Source organism: Ischnura elegans, chromosome 2 (assembly GCF_921293095.1).
Source record: "Ischnura elegans chromosome 2, ioIscEleg1.1, whole genome shotgun sequence".
NCBI classification, from domain to species: domain Eukaryota; kingdom Metazoa; phylum Arthropoda; class Insecta; order Odonata; family Coenagrionidae; genus Ischnura; species Ischnura elegans.
Genome location: NC_060247.1, coordinates 2317004 through 2330467, shown reverse-complemented (window position 1 = coordinate 2330467; position 13464 = coordinate 2317004).

The following is a 13464-nucleotide window of genomic DNA, read 5'->3' as shown; positions in this document are numbered from 1 at the left end:
ATGAGGGATTGGGACAGTTCGAGAATCCCCCACTCATGTATCCTCTCTTGAGGCAATTTTTTCTTGCTGTATGTTACGTGACAAGGTTTTTGTCCAGTGGTCTTGTATGGGAGGATTCAGCAGGAATTTTTTTTAATTGTACTTGTGTCTCACGGCCCTAATTCAATCCGGATGGGTTGTGAACCATTACAATACATTAATCAATTTGATGGCATATTCCTACAGGTGAATAAATTACATTGTGCTCATTGAATTGTTAAAGACACAATAATTTTCATTCATCTCCTAATTTTCACACAATTCCTATCAGCATTCCTCATTATGTTTTCCCTTTTAGATCATGCTTCAGAATAGAAATTTCATGGGGGAATTGGAAAAATGGGAATATATTGGAGCATACATTGATGTATTGCCTCATTCAGGAATTGCCATATTCGACTCGACTAGATACTTGAGAGTAGTTTTCAACTCAACCTGATATTGGACTCGTGATCAAAAAGTACTATGTACTCGCACATCCTTAGCCTTTCATGACCAACAAAAGAAAAGTTCAGTGGCAAGAAAAGAAGAAAAGTGTTGCAAGCAAAAACTATCGCCAAAAGCCCTGGGTTATTGGAAAGGATAAGGGCACGAGTAAATTCTCAGACATGCCAAGGCAAGTTTGGTTATTCGTAAGTCATGCGAAATCCCAAACTATGTCAGAGGTTATTACAAATCACTGATTGAAAAAATTCTGTGGGAAGGAGTTCTCTTGCGAGCGGTTATTCACTAATATACACTTTCCGTCTTTTAAAGTTGGTGCCGATCACTCTCTCCTTGAAGAACTGAAGGAAAAGGAAACCTGGCCAGACTCATCCACAACTTCCTCTTGTGTAGGATAGACATGATCACCCACGCGTAAAGACACCTCCTTTTGCCTGTGTGTTCAAAGTGTCCTTCCTGTGATTCCTCTCAGGTGGCACCGTGCTCTTGAGAGACCACTTATTTCACTTGATATTAAAGACACCTGCGCTGCTGTGTTGATGAAAAGTGCTCACTCGCGTCCCTTCACTCTTAAGTCACCCTCCGCCGCATTACCGTCCCTCACAGTGTGTCACGTTTAGAGGCACCTGGTGCCCGCGGCCATGCCGGTGCCGTTGCTATTTGAATCAGGCCCAGGTCTTCCATGACGGCGGCATTCATGAGTGATTATTGAGCGATCAGTGTTATTAATTGAGTACATTATGACCAAAATTAACAAAAACATTAGATGATGGGAATATTTTTCAACTTAAGTAAAGCCTTGGACACTGTAATTACTTCTTTGGTGTAATAAGCCTGGAGTCAGAGGCTTAACACTACAATGGCTTGAGTCATATCTTGCCGAATGACAACAGAGAGTGGTAAATCAAAAATAAAAAAGTGGTAAAAACATTTGACCGTTGATCGACTATTCATTTCAGTTTACCAAAATATTTATCGCTGCCCGGTGAGAGCCCAAGTGCACTGTCCCTCACTGTAGGGTTTGCTAATGCAGCTTGACTCTCCCCAACCACCCCAGAAAAACAAGACGTTTAAAAACCATCCCGCAGTCTAAGGGTTAAAAATTAATAATTTGGCAATGTCTTCTGGCTGTAATCCTGCAGTGTTGCTAGGAGGAGGATACAGGGGTTGTCTGGGGGGGGGTGATTGGGGCCAGGCCCTCGGCTGGAGCTCATCATGGGGCCCCCCCTCAGCAGAAGATTCACATTCCCCTTCTTGGAATTTGCATGCCGGGAAATGGATTTTGACACTATTTTTGCTCTTAAAAACAAGATAAAACTTAAAAAATAAAATTTTGTAAGAAAAAATATTATGAAAAGTGACTGCACAGCTTATAAAATTTAATCATGTATTGTAGTTAGACTATTTAGTAAACTTGTTCCTTGAAAATGCCCTGAAATTTAATAAACTTCTAAAATAACCTTTTCAAACCCTTTTAAAAAGCAAAAGTAAAAATGTAAAGTATTATGAAACACATTTTGGGGCCAGATAAAGACTTTTGATTGTTATGAATTAACAAAGTCTGATTAATTTTTACCTGGGATATAAATGTAGTTGCAGGTACATAGCTTTTATCCATACTCATTGGTTATTGTTTCAAATTATAGATGAAAACTTCTGCAAAAATTGAGGTACTAATTTTGTAGAAATATTTAAGCCTGGATTAATAAACATATCTTAAAATATTTTTTTAACGTTAATGTTTAATAATTTGTTTCGTCCATATAATTCAGCTGACCAATGAAAATTGTTGGATAGAGAAGAAAATAACTGGTAAAATAATCGGATACATTTTTAATATTTTTATTTATTTTGATTTTGATCTATGTATTGGAGAAGCTGCTGTTAAAAAGGTATAATTTTCAGTAACTGTCAAATATTAATGGACCCAATCAATAATTCATTTATCTTTTGTGCATTCCTTCTAAGTGATCATGTGTTCAAGGACTCATAAAAAATACAATATATATAATTACAGCTTTGTTAATAATGCCAACTTCAACACACTTAATGTAGCAAATACAAAGTAAGCAATTAAGGTCAACTGTACACAATTAAAGTTCTTTAAATATTGCTGATATTTGACGTGAAGCCAAACTTGAATTCAATAGTCTATCTGAAAACTTCATTCAAGTAGCAGATGAGTTAGGATTTGAAATATCAACCCAGAGAACATACATGCATCAAAGAAACATAAGCAACAATCCCACAGAAAATCATGAAGAATATTTCAGGAGATCCATTTCCAACCTTTTTTGGATCATTTTATTCCAGAGATAGATTTTCATATTAACACTTTAAAGAGGATGAAACTCTCTCACTAACCAAACCAGTATTCACTGGACTGCTAAGGATTTCGCAGTCTGTGTGAGGAAAAATGAAGTGTATATTTGTGCTGCACGTGCTTAATTTTTCCCCTCTGTCGTGCTTATTACACCGAATGTTGGAGGATTAATGACGCACGCGATACTTTACGCCGATTTATTAAAACACAATACAACGATACAAATTCGGCCATATGGCCTCACAGCATACACCAGATATCTGGGAACCACACCAACACCACCTTGAACCCCAACGCTTGAGTCACCAATACAAGTGACACACAAAATACCGTGCATCACATTCCTCCCCTGCTAGGTTTTAAAACCCTCCCTTCAGCCTCAAGGATTGAGGCGTACAGGTGCCTTGCTTTGTCGAGAGGAGCGACGATGCCTATTGAAGGTGATATCCCAAGGTTGGTTGTGGAGGATGCTTTCAGGATCGGTGGCTAGGGACAGGACAGGAATCAGTGGGCAGAAGCATGCTGGCAGGGTAGAGTTATAGGTCACCAATGAGGAATTTGGAGGTTGAGTTGGTAAGTCCACCCTGGATCTAGCTGGTGCTCCTGGTGATGGTGATCCAAGGTGTTATTATACTTAGAAGAAACATGGGGTGATGACAGGGATTTAATTTGGTTCATGTGGACTAGTCGAGTTTCACCTCCAATGTCCACGTTGTACATCACGTGGCTAACTCTTCTCTGAATAATAATAATAATAATAATAAATTTATTGGTGCCAAAAGATATGCAAAAACATATATAGGACCCGTCAAAAAAGATAAACACTTACACAAGAGATTCTGAATGAACAATACATAAAAGAATGTTACACAGTTACCACAAAACAATTAAGAATTGAGGAATTCCTCAATAGAATAAAAGGTATTGTTTAAAAGGTACATCTTTAATTTAGAGGAGAAATTTCCTTTCACCTTTTCATCTTTTAATAAGGCAGGTAGGTTATTATAAATCCTGCAACTCATGGTGACAGGACCAGTATTAAAAATACAAAGGTTATGTTGTCTCACAGCATAATTGTCTCTGCTTCTCGTGTTATGATTATGAATATCAAGATTCTTTAGAAGTGTCAAGTGAGAATGGTGATTTCTTATAAGCATCGCAGCACAATAAATATAAATACAAGGTAGGGGAAGGATTTGTAACTTTTTAAAAAGATTGTGACAGCTGTCTCGTTTCCTAGCTTTGCAGATGATTCTGACTGCCCATTTCTGTAATTTAAAAATACGAACAGCCTTGGGGGATAGACCCCAGGCTAAAATACCATATCTTAGCCTGCTATAGATATGAGCAAAATAAATAGTGATAGCTGTTCGTGAGTCGGTTAATTGCATCATGCGTCTAATGAGATAGCATCCAGATGCAATAGAGGATGAAATATGATTAATATGAGAGTCCCAGGACAGATTTTCATTAATGATGAGCCCAAGAAATTTGGTGTCATTGACACGTTGAAGGCTGACGTCTTCAAATTTTAAATAAAGGCTGTAATCAATTATTTTTTGAGCAGGGTGGAAAAAGACATATGCACACTTGGCTTTATTTAAGTTTACTTTGCTGGAGAGGCACCACTTTTCCATGTCGAAGACAGCATTTTGAGCAGTGACTACAGGATTATCATCATTTTTGATTAGATGATTTGTATCATCAGCGTACATGAAAATATTTCCATTCAATGATGAAGGAAGATCATTTATGTATAGTAAAAAAAGGAGGGGCCCAAGGATGGAGCCTTTAGGAACACCCCCTGCCACCTTGCGATATGATGAAGTATGTATGGACATCTTGTCATGTGTAACAGTTACTGATTGAGTCCTATTTGAAAGAAAATATCTAATGAGGTTGTTAGGGATGCCCCTTATTCCATAGAAGTGAATTTTCTTAAGAAGAATCTCAAAGTCAACAGAGTCAAAAGCTTTAGTGAGATCATAAAAAATCCCAATGGTATGTAAATGATGATCGAGACCATCAATGACAGCATCAATAAATTTGTAAATGGCAAATTCAGCAGAGAGGCCACCTCTGAAACCAAATTGGCTTTTTGATAGAACATTGTTCTTGATTAAGAAAGACATAATCCTCCTTGAAATGATACTTTCAAGTATTTTTGAAAAGACTGATAGTTTAGAGATAGGTCGATAGTTATCCATAACATGAGGATCACCCTTTTTGAGTAAGGGAACCACAGTAGCCATCTTTAGTTTATCAGGAAAGATGCCAGAGGAAAGAGAGGCATTGACCAGATGCGTGATAGTAGTGAGAAGTAAGTTCATGCAATTTCCTTTAAGAAGGGAGCATGGAATCTCATCCCATCCAGCTGAGTGTTTTAAATTAATTTTTTTAATTACAGATTCAATTTCCTTTTCACATGTAGGGTAAAAGTATATATTATTCATAACTGAATGTACATGTGAGTAGTTATCTGAGCGTCCAGTAGCTGGTTTTGTAATGGTATCCAGGAAATGATTGTTGAAGTAGGTGGCAATTTGCTCAGGGTCATGAATTGAAATGTTATTGTGGAGAATTGATTTGGTAAAATTAATGTTTTTGGATTTCCCATAGGTATTATTAATAATGTTCCAGGCGGCTTTAGATTTGTTATTGGAGGAGGAAATTGATTTGATGTTATACATTTTTCTGGTGCTGTTGATCACACTGGAGCAGTGCTTTTTAAAGTCAATATACTGACGTTTTAATTCACTATCATTTGTAGCTTTATAACTAACCCATAGAGATTTGAGAACTTGTGCATTATGGATAATATCAGGAGTAATAATAATAATAATAATAATTCTTTATTGATTCCAGGACATGTGGACAGCATGTATAGAACAAGTCAAGTATGTACAACACAAAACATAAACAATGAAAGTAAAAATTAGGAATTCAAATGCAATGACATATACTCATCAACAGAATAACAAGGATTGCTCACTAGATACAAGTACAGTTTTTTCTTAAAGGTGCTCATAGAGCGTATTTCCCTTAACTCTTTTGGCAATGCATTGTAAAAACTCACTCCAGCATAGACAGGGTTTTTACAATACATGCTTAGATTATGGGGGACAATCCTGAAGTTTTTAGATGCTCTCGTGTTGTAATTATGTATATCACAATTTACTCCAATCTCGAACATGCTTTTGTATTGACAGATAAGAACAATAGTTGAAAAAATATATATACATGGTAATGTTAGAATACCCAGAGATTTAAAATGCTCCCGGCAGCTACTTCTACCAGAAATACCTTGAATGATCCTAATGGCCCATTTCTGGAGTCTAAAAAGTCTAGTACTGTGTTGAGAGTGGCCCCAGACCACAATTCCATATTTCAGCCTACTATGGATATACGCATGGTAGACAGAAAGGGCCGTGTTGGTGTCGGTGAGCGATTTGATCCTTCTAAGGAGGTAACATCCAGATGCCACTTTGGTACAAAGAGTATCAATATGAATTTCCCACGATAATGATTCATGCACATATAGTCCCAGGAATTTTGTTTCAGTGGAAGAACTTAAAATTTTGCCATTTACCCTCAGAAGTGGAGTAGAGGTTATTTTCTTTTGATGCGTATGAAACTGAATAAACGTAGATTTTTTATCATTTATGACCACATTGTTATCATCACACCATTTACACATTGCATTAATGTTTCCTTGTACTACATCATAGTTAAAATACTTCGAGGAAAATAAATAGGTTGTATCATCTGCATACATGTAAACAGTACCACCATTAAAATATGAGGGAAGATTGTTAATATAGATAAGGAAAAGAAGAGGACCCAAAATAGACCCTTGTGGAACACCTTTAGTGACTGTTAAAGGGGTTGATGTTGCATAAGTACTTATAGTCGAGGAGAAGATACTCACTGATTGAGATCTACCTGTTAGGAAGGATTTTATCCACTGATTTGCTATGCCTGAGATACCATAGCTTTCAAGTTTAGAAAGTAAGATCTCATGATCCACAGAATCAAAAGCTTTTTTTAGGTCATAGAAGATTCCTGTAACAGAATTGTGTTTGTCAAGTTCACTAATAACATTGTGAATGAACTTAGCCATGGCAATTTCAGTTGACCTATTTTTCATGAAACCAAATTGTTTTTTAGAGAGAATATCAAATTTAGTTAAAAACGATAAGATTCTGTTAAAGATGACTTGTTCAAAAACCTTTGAAAATACAGATAGAACAGAAATTGGTCTGTAATTATTCATATCTTGGGGGTCACCATTCTTGAAAATTGGGACAACTCTTGCTACCTTTAATTTCTCTGGAAAAATACCCAGTGACAGTGACTCATTATCCAAATATATAAGTGGAGTCATAATAGCCATTTTTACATTTCCTTTCAATATGGTGCCAGGAATGTTATCATAACCAGCAGAGTGTTTCCTACTAATTTTAGTCAGTATGCTATTAATTTCTTTCTCATCTGTGGGGTAAAGGAAGATAGACTGAGAATAATGAATTCTGAGGTTAGGAGAGTTAACAGGATTCTTTGGGGGGTTAGAGAAAGCTTGCTGATCATTGATGGTATTCAGGAAGTTATTATTGAGCAAGTTGGCTATGACAGTTTTGTCTGATATTAAAGAGCTGTCATGCAAAACCACGTCAATGGAGGATTTAGAAGCTTTTGAAGTAGTGGAATTTTTTATTAAATTCCAGGCAGCCTTGCTTCGGTTATCTGAGGAATTAATGGTATGCATGTTGAACTTTCTTTTTGTCTCATTAACTAAAACATGGTGTTCATGTTTTAAAGTTTTATAATACTTTTTGAGGGACTGGGAGTCACTAAATTTTAATTCATGGAAGACCTGTTTTAACTTCAACGATGAGGCCCTAACTTCATCAGTAACCCACTTATTCTTAGATGTGACTGAAGATTTTATTGCTTTTAGAGGGAATGCTACATCGAAACAATACTGAAAAATGCCTAAGAAGTTGTCAAATTTAATATCAAGTGCATCTTCTGTGTATACAGAATTCCAGGATTGCTGATGAAGTAAACTATTAAACTGTGACTGTGCTGCAAGGGAGAAAGATCGTCTGTAATAAACTTTATTGGCCAGGGGGTTAGGATTGCTGTGTGTAATAAGCTCAATCAGTTGGGCTTTGTGATCAGAGAAATAAGTATCAAGGATAATACTTTCAGTTGAAGGCTTATCAGTGAAAATATTGTCAATAATCGTGGAAGAAGATCTGGTAACTCGAGTAGCTTGATTTACTGTTTGGGAAAAATTAAATGTCCTGAAAGAATCGAGTAATTGCCTCACCTGTGAGGAGTTCGAGCTGAAGTCAACATTGAAATCACCACAGATAATTGTGTTGGCTGCATTTTTCATGAAAGCTGGGATAGCATTATCCAGCAGATTCAAAAAAAGAGAATAATCACCACTTGGGGAACGATAAACACATACAACAGAGATATCAGTATCACCAAGTAATAGTTGAGTCCCACAACATTCAAAATCAAGTTCCTTACTAGGATTATTAAATCTAAAGTTTCTTACACATATGCTATCTTTCACCAGAATCAACACACCACCATTCTTATACAGTGTTCTACAGAAAGAGGAGGCAAGATTAAAACCCTCAATTTTGAAGGAGTTTAACTCATTGGAGTTTAACCAGTGTTCAGAGATACAAACAACATGAGGCTTATGCTCGTTCAAGAATAATTCAAGAACATTAATTTTGAAACGTAAACACTGAATGTTTAGGTGTAAAACCTTTAATTTTGTTAGGCCAACATTGGTGTCACAAGCAAAATGCCCTAGTCAAGACTTTACTTGGGGAACTTTACCTATCTTATGGTTTTTACTTAATATAAACTTTTCGATGCCAGCATTCTCTGGCCACAGACTTACGTCAAGGACTTGACTTAACTTTGAAGAATCAACAGTAATTTTGAACGAGGCATAGGGACCCCTGGCATTTAAGGTTTCAACAGTCACGGGAGAATTCAATTTTTCTTCAAGGTAATCTTTAACCTCCTTATCTTTTATTTGTGGTTCGAGTCTCCACACATGGACGAACGCCTTTCTCTCCAATGCCTTGAAAGGACAACCCGAACTAGCGTTCCCAGTTCCGAACATTCTTGATCGCCGCCGATTTCTCTTGCTCTCGACCACTGTGAACCCCGAGTCACTTTTTTCCTCCTGGTTTCTTTCTTGCCGCAGAAAGGTTCCGTTAGGGGATGATGATGATTCCCCCGATTTTTCCAAAGTGGCCTTGATGTTTAGTTAGTAATGTAATGCAAGTTTTTAATGTAATCCAAGTTTTACTAGGAGACCTACTTGATTTAGAATTTTCTAATGGAAAACAGCTGTTAAAGAGTGTGAGAAAGATTTCAAGAAAGTTATTGAATTTGTCATTTACTGAGACTGAACAATAAACAGTATCCCAGGTTGTCAATTGTAGAGCATTACAAAATTCACTGATATTTTCAGGAGTGAAAAACCTTTTTTTAGCTTTAGTCCTCTTAGAGGGAGAATATTCGGAAAAAATTTCCATTATTGTAATTATAGCATGGTGGTCTGAAAGATGTGATTCAACTGCTGTGCCCAGCTCACACTTCAAGTTGCAAAAAATATTATCAATAGTTGAGGCAGATTGGGAAGTTTATCTAGTAGGAACAAATATTGTTTGCTTGATATTAAATGCTGAAAATAGGTCCCACAGACAGGTGCTCCAACCTGCTCACTTTTTGGTTTTATTCTCACCAGTACCACTTCTCTCACCTTATACTCTGGATACTCATGATTATGAATAAGGGGAAGGGGGGACCGAGGTTTGATTAACGAGAGGAGGGTGCGGGGTTTGAACTTCTACATTAAGTCGAATGGGCTTAACCCACCAGAGGAAAGGGGGGTGGTACTGTGACGTTTTTTAATGTACTCCCCCACCAAAATTTCTTGTACCCCCCCAGAAATTCCTCCAAACTTATCTGCAGAACTTCTCCTGCTAAGGGCTTTTCACACTAAGGTTTTTCATGCAAAGGATTTTCGTGCAAAGGCCCTTCGACTCAAAGGCTCAGAGACTAAGTCTCGGAACTCTTGTCTCCGAATCTGTCCTTCGACGCTGCCCTACGACGCAGCCCTTCAACGCCAGCCCACCTGGAGATCAAGACTTTTATAGCCCAGTATGGCGGAGGAATACCTACTCCTTGGCAATCAAGGGGAAGTGGGTGCTGAGGCATAAGAATGCAGTTTGGAGTGAGAAGTACTCCACTTGTCCTATCACAATTCTCTCTCCCTCCAACACGTCATCCCCAGATTGCTCAGCTGAGATGGATGATTTCTGCAAAATTATACAGCTTGTACTTAGTCTTTGTGCTGATTATTCTTGTTTATGGAGTCTTTCCCTCCACTAGCTAGTGACAGACAATCGGAGTTCCCTGTGTCTGGGGCTAACGTTCAGAATCTAGAAGATTTAAAGACATAACACCACAGTACGGTAGGAAAACAAAATTTTATTAATGACCCCTTGAATGTTTTTGATGCCTCCCGTACTAGAGCTCAGTTCCTTTTTTAGGGTTTTCTTGATGGTTTGAACCGCCCTTTGTGCAATAAGGCCATTTGTTTGAGGGTGGTAGTCCGGTGACTTTAGAATCTCAATGCCTTTTGACTTACAAAATTCAATAAAATGTTTGTAATCAAAGGGTGGACCACTATCAGGCAATAATTGCAAAGGGAAAACAAAAGTACAAAACAAATTATTAAAATGTACCATTTCCACTCTGTTTTTACAATCTTGAAAATGCCTTCCAGAGATGAAAACGTCATCCAAATAACTCACTGCCATTGGTAACCCCTTGAGTATCTCTTGCATTACTGACAGGAATATTTCAGGTGCAGTAGAAACCCCAAAAGGCAGGTGGGTAAATTGAAACAATCCCTGGTCAGTTTTTATGGTGAGGTACTTTTGGGACTCTGAGGCCACGCCGAGTTGCAAGTATGCATTTTGGAGATCTAGAGTAACAAAGATAGTGCCTCCGGCTAATGAAGAAAAGACCTCCTTTTCCACATCAAAAGGGTCCATACGCCCTATAAGCGAGTTTGTCACCAAAGGCGTCGCCATTTCTTAACAACCACAAAATATTATTTTCAGCCCAATCGTTGTTGCCTACTGTCGTGTTTATTACACCGAACGTTGGAGGATTAATGATGCACGCGATACTTTACACCGATTTATTAAAACACAATACAATGATACAACTTCGGCCTTAAGGCCTTACAGCATACACCAGATATCCGGGAACCACACCAATGCTAACAACGGTATCGACTATCCAGAAACACCTGCCGGGATATTGGGTTTTGCTATGGAACTATAGACTTCGGGAAGAGTAGACGAGGGAAAAAGTGGACTGTCACATGATCCGTAGTGGTCCCCAAAGTGTACTGATATATGCAACGGTTGCACTTGAGGTTGCCACCATGGTGTCATCTCACGAGGGAGATTCACATGAACTCCCGTCCTGTTTAGCCTAAGCGTGGGACAGAAAAGAGACGTGACCAGCACATGCCGGCCTCTTCACGATATATGCGAGCGTTGTGGAGGCCCCCAGTGTCCTCTGGATGGCAGTTCTCTACACTACTCCCTCACAGGGTTATTAGGGTTACGAACTGCATAGTGTATAATTAACAATCCAGAGGACTCTGGGGGCCCTTGGCGATCGCCGACCTGGCCAGACCACCCCTCAGAGGATCCTTTCCATATGACTGTCTAATATTCGAGCATGTCTAGTATGCAATACAAAATTTTTGGTTAGAAATGTCTGTGGAACTCAAGGCTAAACTGGCTGATAATTTGAAAATCTCTTTGGCAAATATGTGACAAACGCATACAAGACCTTAGAATGTGCTTATAAAGCCAAAAAGTGATTTTGATTTTAAAGTTTCCTACAATTTTCAGTTGGCATAACATTTTATTTTTTTTATCATGAGAAAGGAATCTCTCACTTTCTGTGCGACAATAGTAGATGGATGTATCATCTACAATATTCATTAGTGAAATTGATACTCAAAGTTAGGGACTCCCTTCCATCAGGATGGTTATTCCGAAGTTGAGGGGCAAGCCATGGGCATGCTGTTAATGTGGATAAATTTCGCACCTTTACACCAGGCCATGGCGTTTTTTAGCTATCAGATCTGGCAAGGTATCTGAATAAAGTTGGCTGAAGTTCGAACACCTTTATATAGCCTCTCGAGAGGCCTCTTCATAGACCATAGACTCCTGTCCTGTGTTCTCGGATCTATAAATATTTCATCACTTCTCTAAAAGTTGGTAACATCGATTTGTTTAACTCCGATGAGGTGCCAAATAAGGGACAAGTCATCTCACTACACATCCTTTTTTACCTTCTACCATCTTCTAATTTATATTATCAGAGATAAACGCCCTCCTAGCAGCACACACGAGTTGAATTTTGCTGTATTCGAAGCGTGGGAGAGGGAGAAGAGAGCGGAGTGGGGACGCAAGCAGCCTGCCGCTCTTGTATCTGTGATGCTGCGTGGATGATGGAATATTTTCTTTGTGGATTCGGACTCGAATTGGACATTTTGTGGCAAAACAGTGGCAGATACATCAAAATGCACAAAATTTTTGTTTTAGAAGGAAAGTAACTCGGCAAAATATACAGGGAATGATCATATAAAATATTAAATTTGTCAAATTTTGACCCTCCCCCTAAATTGTATTTGAGCGACAATCAGGACTTCACCTTGAGGTCTCAAATTTTCAGGTCTTATTTTTGATCAGTCGCACAATTTTTTTTTTTGCTTTAATTGGGCTAAATGGATTTCAAAAAAATCGATTTTTTCCGATCCACCATAGCAAATGGTCTTCTCATATTTGGGATTAAGAAAAGCATATAAAAATTACTGTACAGAATGCACTCTTCATCTCCATACTGCGTAGCACAAAACAAAAGGGAAGTAAATACCACCCCCCACCACCTAAATCCGCCTGTGTGTAGTGTTACTTGAGAAAGGGAAAGTTTTATTACTGAATCTTTCACAAAAAACATCACATACTTTGTGATACAGATCTCTTCTTTAGATCACATGCATGAATATATGTATGTTCATGATCACATGAACAACAACTAAGACTCCCTCTCTTGGGAGGTTCATACATCAACCAAACAAAAGAACAATAATACAAAACAAGATAACACACTATACAACATCTTCCCCTTTAAAAAAGAAACTATTATATTACTACACACAACAATCAGCAGACAAAGTCTTTAAACTTACTTGGCCATTTGACTTGTCTGCCAGACCTCGTATTAACTACAGGATTACTCTCCTGAAGAGAGAATGGCTCTCCCCTTGCTGACACATTCAGATTACTCTTCTGAAGGGAGACTGGCTCTCCCCTTGCTGACACATTCACTTCATTTCTTTTGTACACTCCCCTTCCTTCCTCACCCTCAACCACATACGATCTGGGAGTTTGACCCTTTTCCAAAATAGTTCCCGGTACCCAAATGGAGTTTGGTTTCTTTTGAAACATGACCTTTTGACCCACCCGGTACTGGGGATGGGATTTTACAGACCGGTCATAATACTCCTTTGATTTATATTTATTCTC